The 6,092-nt window shown below is 43.7% G+C and overlaps 1 long non-coding RNA gene across 1 annotated transcript; it reads right to left on the bottom strand.

The window, feature by feature from the left end:
- Positions 1–3,808: 3,808 nt before the first annotated feature.
- Positions 3,809–4,772, bottom strand: LOC134216960 (uncharacterized). The gene is made up of 3 exons (XR_009980886.1): positions 4,564–4,772; positions 4,267–4,503; positions 3,809–4,198 (listed from the first exon to the last, which is right to left on the bottom strand). It is a non-coding gene; the product is annotated as an uncharacterized LOC134216960 (long non-coding RNA).
- Between the last annotated feature and the right edge of the window lie 1,320 nt (positions 4,773–6,092).

Raw genomic sequence — 6,092 nt, 5'->3', positions numbered from 1 at the left:
TTCATGTTCGAAAATACACATCAGATGCAACAATTTCAAATTTTATTTATTCAAAACGCGTTTTATTGGCTTTACACACCATTACTTGAATCTTTGATTCAAATTTTCAATCATTTAATCAATTTTTAATTTTTTAATTTTTAATTTTTAGATTTGAATTTTAAATTTTGAATTTTAAATTTTTGATTTGATTACCGACTAAAGAGGCGAAGAAATTTATTCGGAAGTTTTTTTACAGAAGCCCTTCGGTAATTGAAAATTGCTTTGGCAGTTCTTCCAAAAATTTCTCCGGAAGATCCTCCAGGCCTACCTCAGGAAGTTCCTCCAGGAATTCCTCCGGAAGTTCGACTGCAAATTTCTAAAGACATTCCTTTGGTAATACCTCCATGAATTCTTTGGAAATTCCCCCGGGAATTACACTGGAAATTTCAACAGCAATTCCACCGAAAGATTCTCCCTCGGAAACTATTCCAGGAATACCTCCCGAAGCTCCTCCGTGAATCACTCCGTAAATTCCTCTGGAAGGAAGGTTCTCCGGGAATTCCTCCGGAAGGTCCTCCGAGACATCTTCCGGAAGTACCTCCGGAAAATCTTCCAGAAGTTCCTCCAGGAATTCCTCCGAAAGTTCCTCCAGAAATTCCTCCGGAAGTTCCTCCAGGAATTCCTCAGAAAGTTCCTCCAGGAATTCCTCAGAAAGTTCCTCCAGGAATTCCTCCGGAACATTCGCAAGGAATTCTTCCAGAAGTTCCTCTAGGAATTCCTTTGGAAGTTTCTCTAGGTAATCTTTCGGAAGTCTCTCTAAGAATTCTTCCGGAAGTTCCTCTAGAAATTCCTCTGGAAGTTCCTCTAGAAATTCCTCCGAAAGTTCTTCTCCGGAATTCCTCCGGAAGTTCCTCTAGGAATTCCTCCGGAAGTTCCTCTAGAAATTTTTCCGGAAGTTCCTCTAGGAATTCCTCCGGAAGTTCCTCTAGGAATTCCGCCGTAAGTTCCTCTAGGAATTCCTCCGGAAGTTCCTCTAGGAATTCCTCTAGAAGTTCCTCTAGGAATTCCTTCGGAAGTTCCTCTAGGAATTCCTTCGGAAGTTCCTCTAGGAATTCCTTCGGAAGTTCCTCTAGGAATTCCTTCGGAAGTTCCTCTAGGAATTCCTCCGGAAGTTCCTCTAGGAATTCCTTCGGAAGTTCCTCTGGGAATGCCCCCGGAAGTTCCTGTAGGAATTCCCCCCGAAGTTCCTCTAGGAATTCCTCCGGAAGTTGCGTCAGGAATTCCACCGGAAGTTCCGTCAGGAATTCCTCTGGAAGTTCTACAGGAATTCCTCCGGAATTTCCTCTCGCAATTCCTCCGGAAGTTCTTCTCAGAATTCCTCCGGAAGTTCTTCTCCGGAATTCCTCCGGAAGTTCCTCTAGGAATTCCTCAGGAAGTTCCTCTAGGAATCCTCCGGACGTTCCTCTGGAAATTCTTCCGGAAATACCTCTAGGAATTCCTCCGGAAGTACCTCTAGGAATTCCTCCGGAATTTTCTCCCAAAGTATCAGGATTTCCTCCGGAAGTTCTTTCAGGATTTTCTCGTGAAGTTCTTTCCGGAATTTCTCCGGAAGTTCTTTCAGGAATTCCTCTAGAAGTTCCTTTTGGAATTCCTTCGGAAGTTCCTCCGAAAGTTCTTTCGGGAGTTCTTTCGAAAGTTCCTCCGAGAGTTCCATCGGAAGTTCCTCCGGAAGTTCTTTGAGAATTCCTCCGTAAGTTTCTCCGAGAATTCCCCCGGAAGTTCCTCCGAAAATTGCTCTGGAAGTTGGTCCTGGAATTTCTTCCGGAAGTTTCTCAAGGAAGCCCTAAGGGAACTTCCGGAGGAACTTCCGGAGGAATTCCTGGAGGAACTTCCGGAGGAATTCCTGGAGGAACTTCCGGAGGAATTCCTGGAGGAACTTCCGGAGGAATTCCTGGAGGAACTTCCGGAGGAATTGCTGGAGGAACTTCCGGAGGAATTCCTGGAGGAACTTCCGGAGGAATTCCTGGAGGAACTTCCGGAGGAATTCCTGGAGGAACTTCCGGAGGAATTCCTGGAGGAACTTCCGGAGGAATTCCTGGAGGAACTTCCGGAGGAATTCCTGGAGGAACTTCCGGAGGAATTCCTGGAGGAACTTCCGGAGGAATTCCTGGAGGAACTTCCGGAGGAATTCCTGGAGGAACTTCCGGAGGAGTTCCTGGAGGAACTTCCGGAGGAATTCCTGGAGGAACTTCCGGAGGAATTCCTGGAGGAACTTCCGGAGGAATTCCTGGAGGAACTTCCGGAGGAATTCCTGGAGGAACTTCCGGAGGAATTCCTGGAGGAACTTCCGGAGGAATTCCTGGAGGAACTTCCGGAAGAATTCCTGGAGGAATTCCTGGAGGAACTTCCGGAGGAATTCCTGGAGGAACTTCCGGTGGAATTCCTGGAGGAACTTCCGGAGGAATTCCTGGAGGAACTTCCGGAGGAATTCCTGGAGGAACTTCCGGAGGAATTCCTGGAGAAACTTCCGGAGGAATTCCTGGAGAAACTTCCGGAGGAATTCCTGGAGGAACTTCCGGAAGAATTCCTGGAGGAACTTCCGGAGGAATTCCTGGAGGAACTTCCGGAGGAATTCCTGGAGGAACTTCCGGAGGAATTCCTGGAGGAACTTCCGGAGGAATTCCTGGAGGAACTTCCGGAGGAATTCCTGGAGGAACTTCCGGAGGAATTCCTGGAGGAACTTCCGGAGGAATTCCTGGAGGAACTTCCGGAGGAATTCCTGGAGGAACTTCCGGAGGAATTCCTGGAGGAACTTCTGGAGGAATTCCTGGAGGAACTTCTGGAGGAATTCCTGGAGGAACTTCCGGAGGAATTCCTGGAGGAACTTCCGGAGGAATTCTTGGAGGAACTTCCTGGAGGAACTTCCGGAGGAATTCCTGGAGGAACTTCCGGAGGAATTCCTGGAGGAACTTCCGGAGGAATTTCTGGAAAATTTCCGGAAGAATTCCTGGAGAAACTTTGAGATTTTGGCTGTAATCAAAATTTTTAAATCGTTTTCGATGTCACACAATTATTTAATTGCTCAAATACCCACTTTCCATATCAAATGATAAATTTAGAAACGACTATTTAGTTTGAAATCCATTGAAATAAAATAAATGTAATAGATTTTCCCGGTAGTTTAAAGTCATGATCAAGCAATAGCATTAGTATCGATTCATCTGCAGCCATAGTATGTACCCCCTTACCCCGTATTTTCACTTGCCCCGGGGTACCTTAATATTTTTGAAACAAATTGAAAAATTAAAATAAAAAAAACCCGATTTTGTCACATTTCCGATTTTATCACCCCAATATTTTAAATGTTTAATTGTGAATTTCAGTTTCTTATTTACCATTCAGAATGTTTAATTTTTTTTAGCCTGCTTTTCTAATTTTATTTTAATTATTGAATTATTTTCTTACATAAAATTTTCAATTTTCATTTTTTATCAATTTAAATTGAATAGTACAGTTTGTGAAATAATTACTGTATAAAAAATTCAGTTTACCACTTTTGATATGTATATTTCTCGGGTACTTATTTAAAAGGACGTATGTGATTTTGTAAACAAAGATTCAAACATCGATTAGTCCAATCTGATAGTCCTCCCACGCAAACCATCACCATAGACAGATAGGGGGAGGCTTCGGCTACTTGTTGGTGGTGTTGGGATCCGTGGGAGTGCCAACACATCGGACTAATCGACGTTTGAATCTTTGTTTACAAAAACACATACGTCCTTTTGAATAAGTACCCGAAATTTACCATTTTGTGTTGCTTGTTTTTTGTGTGCAGGCGGCTACTTCAGTCATTCGTCCGGACGGTTTGTTTCCATGAATTTGAAACCTTCTATTCGAAGCTTGTCCATTCCCGAATATTTCTCCGATGGGGTAGAGCGTTACCGTTTCAGAATATTTTACATAACCTATCCTATCCTACCGGTGATGGTCATCCTACCTATGTTGTCCGGAACAAAACCGTCAAAAGTCATGCTTCAGGTCGCTCGTTCTTGAGCCGCCAATCTCCCTGCACACCGGTCGGAAGCGCATCTTCCTCGATTGCACACAGCAAGCAGCCTTAACAGGAACCGTTTCCAATTGCGTTGTTCATTCTTATTGGAAGCACTGATTTCGATTTTGTCAGAAGCAGCTTCCAAACTCATTCACTTTCTATCTACAATAAAACAAGATTTTCACATTGTATTCCGGGGGAAATTTTTTGATATTTGAACACTTGTTTACCTTCATATTTCCAGTATTTTCTTGGACTCGATGCGATTTTTGCAGCAGGGTATAGTAACAGATAGTAACTAAACTGTTCAGCATCATTTAATGCCGCTGCTGTCGTTTTCGGAGCAGTTGCTCAGGTACACTTTTTTGTCGGTTTTTTTAGCTATCAGTTTTTAATTGCTTGTTCGTTAGCACCTTCATCGCAAACACTGATTCCGATATCGTTCAAAACAGCAGCATCGTTTTTATCTAAAAAAAAAACAAGATATTGTAGGGAGGAAATTTTTGGCAAATTGAAAACTTGCTTACCTTCATAATTCCAGTCTTTTCTCGATTCAATATGAGTACCTGTGGGAAACCGGATGAAATTCACCTATCTTTACTGCTGATGCTGTTAATTTTAATGCACTTGAACAGGTAAAATAGTTTTTTCGGCCTGCATACGCAGTGCAAACTTGTAAAAACTCAAATGACAAACTGGAAATAACATCAACCGACCAGTGGCGGCGGTTAAACGGTTCGACTGCAGGCGTACCAGCTTTGTTGGGTATTATTACGTTTCTGATGCTTTATTCATCGCATTCAGATATAATATTTTGTTACTTTTCATACGATTATGATGTGCAGCATTTCGGATGTACTTTAATAACGATTTCCACAGGTAATTTTGTATCTTTTTTACGTAAACAAAAATTATCTCTCTAAGATTATGTTTTACGATGAGCGATGTAGAAATACATTGAACTGACGTAAAAACACGTAAAATCTGTTTTTACATCGTTTTTTTATCTACGTTGAGCAATATTGCGTTTCGGCATATTAATATATTTTTTGCTGTGAATGAATACCAAGTAAAGAGACTTTTCTAACTCGTTGACCTGCTCCAGAATTATGCGGAGCGTGACAATATGGTCCACACAGGATCTTCCGGCACGGAATCCGGCTTGCTGCCACCGGAGAGTCGCATCAATCTTCTCCTGAATCCGGGCTAGGATAATTTTGCACAGAATTTTGAGAACGGTACACAGCAACATAATGCCTCGCCAGTTATCGCATACAGTCAGGTCACCCTTTTTGGGCACCTTCACTAAGATACCTTGCATCCAGTCGATCGGGAAAGTTGCGGTGTCCCAGATATTACGAAATAAACGATGCAGTAGTTTAACGGATGTCATGGGGTCAGCTTTGAGCATCTCGGCTGATATGCGGTCGACCCCTGGGGCTTTATTCGATTTCATGCTTTGGATGGCTGTTGTAATCTCTAGCAGTGATGGAGCTTCGGTATTGACGCGTGTTATACGTCGGATCCTAGGCAGATCATGCCGAGGTGGTGATGGCCTGGCTGGCACTTGAAAAAGTTGTTCGAAGTGCTCAATCCAGCGTTTCAGCTGGTCAGTTGGGTCGGTCAATAACTGATCAATGATCATTCGCGTCTTTCACAGGCATCGTTGCATTCATCTTCGCCCCGCTTAAGCGTCGTGAGATATCGTAGAGGAGGCGAATGTTCTCGGTTGCTGTGGATCTATCTCCTTCGTGGATCAAAGAGTCAGCCTGCGCTCGTTTGTTCCGTCGACATGATCGTTTCACTTCCTTCTCCAAAGCTGTGTATCGGACGGACTAGGACTTTGACTCCTCTGGTTTTCGATCGCTCTATCGCGGCTTTGGCTTCTATTCGCTCCTCTATCTTTCTCCAGGTCTCTTCGGTGATTCATTGTTTTCTCTGGGTGCGTAGTTCGCCCAGATTGTTCTCGCTGGTGGCGATGAAGGCATTCTTGATGGCGGTCCATTGGTCTTACACGCTGCCACCTTCCGGAATATCTGCAGCACGCGTCTCCAGT

The sequence above is a fragment of the Armigeres subalbatus genome, chromosome 2 (assembly GCF_024139115.2).
Source record: "Armigeres subalbatus isolate Guangzhou_Male chromosome 2, GZ_Asu_2, whole genome shotgun sequence".
NCBI classification, from domain to species: Eukaryota; Metazoa; Arthropoda; class Insecta; order Diptera; family Culicidae; genus Armigeres; species Armigeres subalbatus.
The sequence above is the reverse complement of the archived record's forward strand: the minus strand, read 5'-3'. Positions and strand labels throughout refer to the sequence as shown.